The sequence below is a fragment of the Alligator sinensis genome, unplaced genomic scaffold, assembly GCF_000455745.1.
Source record: "Alligator sinensis unplaced genomic scaffold, ASM45574v1 scaffold233_2, whole genome shotgun sequence".
In the NCBI taxonomy this organism is placed as follows: Eukaryota; Metazoa; Chordata; order Crocodylia; family Alligatoridae; genus Alligator; species Alligator sinensis.
Window position 1 is genome coordinate 2,508,697 of NW_005841941.1, and position 6,859 is coordinate 2,515,555.

At 48.3% G+C, this 6,859-nt stretch overlaps 1 long non-coding RNA gene across 1 annotated transcript in view; it reads left to right on the forward strand.

Annotated features, from left to right (window-relative positions):
* The window catches only part of LOC112549636, a 21,956-nt gene that overhangs the window by 6,480 nt on the left and 8,617 nt on the right, over nucleotides 1-6,859 (forward strand). Inside the window, exons 2-3 of the long non-coding RNA XR_003093143.1 lie at nucleotides 4,081-4,150; nucleotides 5,766-5,957. This is a non-coding gene — a long non-coding RNA (uncharacterized LOC112549636). The remainder of the gene's footprint in view (nucleotides 1-4,080; nucleotides 4,151-5,765; nucleotides 5,958-6,859) is intronic.

Below are 6,859 nucleotides of genomic sequence, written 5' to 3' on the forward strand. Positions count from 1 at the left end.
AGCAGGGGCTGTGGGGTCTCCTGGCAGAGTCTCCCTGCAGAGCCTCTGCTCCCCGCTCCCCATCCCCCCGCCCAGCCCTGCCCCTGATGGCTGCCCTGCCCTGCCCTGGCCCAGCCCCCCGGGATTTGAAAAAAAAAAAAAAAGCCCTGCACTCACTGGCTCTGGCAGTGGCAGTCAGAGCCTCTGAGGGCTCATGGCAGAGTCACTCGCCTGGCATCTGCGTTGCACTTGTTGCACTGTGCATGTGCAGCATGGCTCAGCAGGGTGCCGCACACTGTCCGGGAGCTGGGGCAGCTTCATGTGTCAGCCAGAGCTTGGCACTGCTGAGCCCCAGTGGCCCCAGCTCTTGGGCAGCACGTGGAGCCCTGCCAAGCTGCGCTGCACCCACACCATGGAGCAGCTGCTGCGTGGATGCCAGGGGGGGGGGGGGGGGGGAGCCCCACTCCGTGCTGTGCGGGGGGGCCCTGCCATGAGCTTCCAGAGGCCCCAATCACTGTTGCTAGAGCCGGTGAGTGTGGGGCTTTTTTTTTTTTTTAAGTGCTGGGAGGCTGGGGCTGATGGGGGATGGGGCCAGGCCTGGGCGGCCAGGCTGTGGCTCCCCCCACCCAGGGAGAGGCAGGCACAGCCAGAGGAGCCACGGGAGAACCTCCAGCCGCCCAGCTGTGCCTGCCTCTCCCCAGCCGATCCGAATCACAGAATCTTTCCGAATCAGTGCTGAATCTTCCAAAGCTGATTCTGCCGAATCGATTCAGGACAGTGATCCAAATCTCCGAATCGAATCACTGTCCTCTGAATTGGCTGAATCTGAATCTGAATCGAATACTTCCCTATTCACACGGGCCCAGTAAGCATCTCGGGTAGATGTGGCCACAGGATCTGTAACTGCTAGATTCCAGCTTCTCCATGATCATTTTCTGTACCTGTTTAATAGTTATGATCTTTTTATAACCATTCAGTAGTTAAGACCTGTTTGATATTGGCTATCCATTGTCTTAGCAACTTGTTGACATATGGCCAAAAAGTAGTTAGTGTATTCAGGGTTAATATAGAAACCATTCAGAACTCCAGCTAACCAAGCTCTCAGTTAGTTTATGCATAAAATACAAAAACTACACTTAAGAAAGACCTATTACCGCCTTAGAGAGCAGGTCATGCTGGTACTTTATGTAAGAGATCTGCCACAAAATGAATGTCTACCTGATTTTAGTAATCAGATCAGCAGAAGTTTGCAGGACTTTTCTAAACTGCTTTATTTAGTTATAATCAGAATTCCCCCCAAAATATGGTGGATTTTTTTTAATTGTAATATTTTCAAAATGCAAAGTTTGGGTTTTTGTTTCAGTATTTTTGTTTTGCCATTGAAAAGAAACAAGATTAAAGAACAAAAAAATGGAATAAAATATGTCATTTCATGTTGAGCACAATATTTCAGGAAACTGATTAAAGAAACAAAACTCCATTATTTTCACAGCACTGTTCGGGATCTGCTAAATACAGATATACTTCGCCCTCTAGTTTTCATTTGAGATATTACAAAATAATTGCTGTTCTGAGATGCATTTTTAAGTTGCTCATAACTACTTGTTTCTGCCATTCCCCCAAAATACTGAATAATTCCTTTTTTCTTTTCCTTCCCGCAACATTTTCTTCCCCTGCTTTAGCATTTTTACTAAGTCACCAGCACTACCAGCCACCCTAATGACACCAATATAGGCACACTGCACCTCTGGTCCCTTCTCGTCTCCAGTTATAACCCCTGGAGCTTGGGCAGTTACATCTCTTGTGCAGAAATGCTTAATTCTCTGACAATGACCCCAAGCCTTGGCTGCTCCAGGGGACTGGAGGAGTGAACTGTAATGTCCACTACAATTCCCAGAAGGCTACAGGAGATGGGTGGAAGCAGAAAAGCAGTGATGAAGCATGGGATGCCACAGTTGAAAGCAATGCATGGCCAGAGGCTCAGAAGGAGCAGCAGAGTGAGGACTCAGGTGTGGGAGCCCTGGCAGGTGACAGTTAAGCACTTTTGTAACCAGAGGCTGGTTGGTAGTCTCTCCAGAGTTGTAGAAGGGTTTAAGTTTTCTCAGGTGTATAGAGTTCCCTGCATGTTACCTGTTATGGGGTGATTTCACTACAGTGTTACTGTTTATTATCTGTTACCTGGATCATAAGTGTATGTACCTTAATGTTAATGTTTATTCATCTGTATCTGTCCCTTTTCCCCTTGCCCATTGGCTTGTGACCCTAATCCCCAGCATCTCCTATATAGAAGTGGGAACTTCCCTTGCCAGCTCCCTGTGCCAGATCCTGAGGTTCGGCATGGTAAAGTGGAACCTACATGCAGCTTGTTCTGTTCTGTGCCGCTGCATGTTTATATAGGTTGTTGACCCTCCAGCATCCCAAGGTAAAGTGTTTGTTTCTCCCCATGCCCTTCTATCACTCTGACTACTGCTCCTGTCTACCACGTTCCCCCCACACTTTCCTGGCAGTCCCCACGTGCTGGGGCTTATGGCACTTAAAGAGTTCCTCAGGGATCTGTTGCTGAGGGTGCCACTACTGCTTACGTTAGTGTGCTTGGGCTGGGGCTCCTGACACTTGGGGCATTCTGGGCCCTGGGCCTCTCAGCTATCTGGACACCACTGTTTCTTGCATTCTGGGTGTTCCAGGCATCTACATGACTTACACGGCTTAATTATTCCTACACCTCTTCTCCTGCCTGGGGACATAGTGCATAGTGCCCTATGCACTATGTCCCCAGGCAGTTCAAATTCACAGCTAAATGCAGCCAGGTGAAACAGCTTCATGTCTCCACAGTCAGCTGTTGCTAGCTGCACATGGATAGCAATATTCTGTCAGGGGTCTATTGCTGTGTAGAACACTGTGCAACTAGAAAAATGGAGTCACATTCAGAGCATGACTACAAGATAGGGGCTATGGCCTCTGGGAGGGTTTGGGAGGAAGAGAAGACATGCACCAGGAACCAGAGAAATTAGCTATGCTTAGGTTTAGGTTAGCTTTAGTGAGTGTTTGTGTGGATAGGGGCTAAATTAGGGACTAAAGGGGCATCTGTGAAAGGCAGGGAGGGAGTAGGGACAGGGTGTGCATAGCCAGGTAGGAGCAGGAAATTGGGAGGGAGCTCTGAGAGCAACCAGAAGAGGGGTTGAAATCCTGAGGGAGGTAGGAAGGGAGGGTCTCTGGCCAGGGTAGTGGGGAGGCGTATTATCCCAAGGCTGTGGTGCACCACTGCAGCGCTCTGTAATCCTCCCTTGTGTGCGCCAGGTACTGAGCCGTGAACCCTGTGCCTAAGACAGAACCTGAGGCAGATGCCACAGCCAGGCTCTTGATGTCCCAACTTCATCTTCCAGTTCTCCTTTCAGAGACATCAACTCCCAAGAACCCTATTGGCCTCACTGGTGGAGACTGACACACAGTTAGGAAACTCCTGGTCAAATCTCCCTATTGCTGACAGTCATCTGTCCATGGAGGCAGATTCTGTCAAGCATTGTTTGGCAAGAGTGGTAATGCATAAGGGTGCCTTATGCTGCTTGGAAACAGGCATTTTCCCCGCTGCAGCTGCTGTGCACAGATCTGTTTTGTGACCTGCCTGCTAGCGCTGTATAGATGAGCAAGCCTTGCTTTCCATCAGACACTTCCATGGCTGAGGGAAACAGGGTGTTGCAATTTGCACTCTCACCTTCAGTATGTTTCCAGAGACTCCTGTTGAAACTGCTTTTCTCAGACCTGCTCCTCCTTCAGCTGTTGGGGTTACCAGGCTTGCTCATGTAGACAGCATGCCCCCTACAGCTCTCTTCCTTATGACTTCCTGGGGAGCCTGCCTTTATGGATATTGCAAACCTCTTGTGGGTATGCAGGCACATAACTGGGTCTGGACCCCTGCCACATGCCGACAGCTGGGAAAAAATAATCGAATGATTCCAAAATGGTAGAAGTCTAATTTTTTTTTCCAGGGCACATTTAGATGCCCAGGCAAGCTATCAGAATGCCATCTTGAGATTTTCATCTTTAAATAGGCAATAGTCCCACAAACACCTTTGTGATGTTGGTTATTTGATTTTGTTCCAGCTTTATCTCACCAAAGAGGATGCAAATTATGCCATTCACATTGCCAAGATCATGATAGAGCCTTCTAAAGGTGAGAACATCAATTATACAGTATTAAAAGAGAAACTTTCTTCTGTCTACACGCTGGCCTGAGACCCTCCCTTCCTACCTCCCTCAGGACTTCTACCCCTCTTCTAGTTGCTCTCAGAGCTCCCTCCCAATTTCGTGCCTTGGGACAGCTAGACATTCCTGTCATTGTCCCTTAGAATAGAGACATTCCTTATTCATAACTCTAGTTGGGTTTTATTAGAGGAAATGCCCATAGTCTCCAGGAACCTGAAATAATAAATAGGGATAGATTTACTCTATTATTGTATAGGCCACAAGTGGCTAACCTGTGGCAATTGAGACACAAGTGACATGAGCTGCCTTTGTGTGTGGTATGTGGCAGATTGGAATGGGCACAGGGAGGACCGTGGTATACAGGGCAGGGAGCAGAGTAACAGATTAGGCAGGCAAAGGAGACTGGAGTGATACTCAGAGGGAAGGTGTGGGGTTTACCTTACAGCATGTCTGAAAGGTTGCCCCCCTCCCCAAGTACAAAGGTGCAGTTAGATGCAAAGGTACCATCTACAGCAAAATATGTGGCTGCATTAAAAAAAGGCTTGCTACTTTTGTCAATTGATTAAAAAGAAACAAACTCGACTTACCTTTTGACCATTATAAACCCAGTATTGTACACACTAAGTACCACACAAATTGCTGATTACATGTGCAGTTCCTTATGGCATTACTGTGTAGGTAAGAACAGGATGATGCTGCCACCTGGCCCAAGTTGTTGTAGTACATTGGATTTAACCTACAGTTAGAAGTCCAAGCTCTCCATATTTTACTAATAATTTACCAATATGAGCATTAAACTTGAGGTTGTCTCCTATAAAAGTAAGATCAAGTGGCAAAAGGAGAAGTTTAGCTGAGTTACCTGAAGTCTGACAAAATCTAGATGGAGACATCCAGGTAGAAGTACTGACCCATGTCCTCAGTGGATTTGAACTGGTAGAGCCTTACTGAAATAATAGTGCTTTTAGGTGGTTGATAAGTTGGCTCAGGACTATCCAGCTCACAGCCCACAGCTCATGGGGGGTTAACATCCAGCCTGCAATGCTGGGAGAGCTGCCAGGGTGGAATATCTGTGCAGCATGGTGCAATGGGAGAACCTACAGGGAGCTGAAGACAAGGCAGGGCGCTGTGCCACATGGGTCGGGGTGCCCACCCTCTCCACATGTGCTGTGCAGCCTGGGGGGCCAGTGGCCCCAGTTAGTGCAGCCCACATAGTATGCAGCTCTCAGGCACTTTGAAGTTGTACAATTCTGATGCGGCCAATAAGTAAATACCTGATAATACACATCTGCAACAAGGTTACAGAGGTGAACATGTCTGCACAAATTGCCCCAGTTGTTGAAGGTATATGAATGAGGTCTGAACAACCCTGCATCATGCTGACTTTCTTAAAAGACTGTTACACCAGCAACCAACATGGGGATTTTATCAAAGGTGCCAGTGACTCTGGAAGAGAGTGGGAAAAGAAACAAACATTGCAAAACTAAGCCCTGATGATAATGGAGTTCTGCTAATTTCAAGTCAACCAATTAAAACTTCAGACATGATGTGCTATCTTTGCTCCTTGCCTTTTTTTGTTTTTGTAGAGACCCTCTGATATTTTATGAGCCAGGAGTCACAGATGAATTGCCAAAGAACCAGAGAGACCAGACAACACTGGAAACAGAGGAGGGAATGAGAACAAGTTATATCAAGATAAGACATGAGGAGACAACACAGAGGCAATACTAAGTAGCACTCTTATGGCTTTTGCAAGTCATCAGTGGATGCATCTAAATGTAAGTGATAAACTCCAGAGCATTTTAAGCTGGAGTCCACTGCTTCCGGGCACAGCATTTACATGTGTGCCTGGGACAGCAGCAGTTTGTGCCGAGGCACCCAGGCTGTCAGCAGGCTCAGGGGGTCAGCCCTGGGCTCCAGGTGATGGCATCAGGTAGTGAAGGGGCTGCCTGGGGCACGAGAGTGCTGAACATGTGGAGCCATGTGGCGAGGTGGCAAGCAGAGGTCTAGTCCCCTGCTGCCTGGGCTGACCAGGTGCAATTTCCATCCACAGTCACCATCTACATGAGCGTTTCATAGATTTCATAGATTTCATAGACATCAGGGCTGGAAGGGACCTCGGAAGATCATCGAGTCCAGCCCCCCGCCCAAAGGGCAGGAAGTCAGCTGGGGTCATAGGATCCCAGCAAGATAAGCATTCAGTTTCATCTTGAAGGTGTTCAATGAAGGCGCTTGAACCACCTCCGGTGGCAGGCTGTTCCAGACCTTGGGGGCTCGGACAGTAAAGAAGTTCTTCCTTATGTCCAGCCTGAAATGATCTTGAAGTAGTTTGTGACCATTCGACCTCGTCATCCCTTGGGGCGCTCTGGTGAACAAACGTTCCCCCAGATACTGGTGGTCACCCCTACTTGTAGGTGGCCATCAGATCACCCCTGAGCCTGCGCTTTTTCAGGCTAAAGAGCCCCAGGGCTCTCAGCCTGTCATCGTAGGGTCTGCTTCCCTGACCTCTGATCATGCGCGTGGCTCTTCTCTGGACTCTCTCAAGCTTCTCCACATCCTTTTTGAATTGTGGAGCCCAAAACTGGACACAGTACTCCAGCTGTGGCCTCACTAAGGCCGAGTACAGGGGGAGAATGACGGCCCGGGATTTGCTTGAGAAGCATCTATGGATGCAAGCCAG